The sequence below is a fragment of the Octopus bimaculoides genome, chromosome 24, assembly GCF_001194135.2.
Source record: "Octopus bimaculoides isolate UCB-OBI-ISO-001 chromosome 24, ASM119413v2, whole genome shotgun sequence".
In the NCBI taxonomy this organism is placed as follows: Eukaryota; Metazoa; Mollusca; class Cephalopoda; order Octopoda; family Octopodidae; genus Octopus; species Octopus bimaculoides.
In genome coordinates, this window is record NC_069004.1 from 28691813 (window position 1) to 28693127 (window position 1315).

At 28.2% G+C, this 1315-nt stretch overlaps 1 protein-coding gene across 1 annotated transcript in view; it reads left to right on the plus strand.

Moving 5' to 3' along the window:
* Nucleotides 1-1315, plus strand: part of LOC106881963 (forkhead box protein B1) — a 54692-nt gene that overhangs the window by 48710 nt on the left and 4667 nt on the right. The gene's annotated exons all lie outside the window — the stretch shown is intronic.

Consider the following 1315-nt stretch of genomic DNA (forward strand, 5'->3'; position numbering starts at 1 on the left):
ATATATATATATATATATATATATATATATATATATATATATATATATATATATATACGCACACACATGCACATACATACATAAATACTAACATACGTACATGCATCCATCTATATATATATATACATATACACCTATACTGTTAATTATCACCTGGTAAACTAGTTTATTCGTCTATTAAATATACACACAGAGAATATATTTTGTACATTCCGATGTAAACGTTAATTTTCACCTAGTGAACATATTTACGAGCATGTTAAATACACACTCACACACACATACACACGCGCGCGCACACACACACACACACACACACACACATACATACACACACACGCGGACACACAGACACACAAAGAAATATATAAAGACATCTCTCTGTAAACTTAGATGTTTATTTGTCAAAACATTTTCTGCGTGAATCGAATGTAAACACAGAAAAAATATAGGCGGTAACAGACAAACTCTTTTATGTGTAGATTACATATATACACCGGAATATATACACACCGTTCTGTGAACGTTAATTTTTATTTGGTGAAGTATTTTATTAGTGCATGAAAGATATACGCAAAAAAACGCGTACACAACCCTCTATAAACGCAAATTTTTACCTGGTAAATTATTTATCTGTATATATTGAATATATACAATCACAAATTTAATATATATACACATATGCACGTATAAATTATATTTAATATATACACATGTACACATATAAATTATATTTAATATGTTCGCATATACATATGAATTATATTTAATATATACACATATACATATATGTAAATATATACACATATATACACATATACACATATAAATTATATTTAATATATACACATATACACAAAAATCATATTTAATATATACACATATACACATATAAATTGTATTTAATATATACACATATACACATATAGATATATTTAATATACACACATATACACATATAACAGTTTTTTAATATATTCGCATATACACAAATTATATTTAATATACACACATATACACATATATAAACATACACACATGTAAATTTGATATACACATATATGAACGTGTAAATTACATTTCCTGTATGTACACCCAAAGGCGGCGAGCAGTAACGTTGGCACGCGGGGCGAAATGCACAGCGGAATATTGTCTGTCTTTACGTTCTGAGTTCAAATTCCGCCGCGGTTGACTTTTCCTTACATTTTTCCAGGGTCGAAAAGTTAAGTACCAGTAAAACACTTGGGTAAATTTAATTGACTATTTCCCTCCTCTAAATTTCAGACCTTCTGCCTATACCAGAAAAGTATGTATA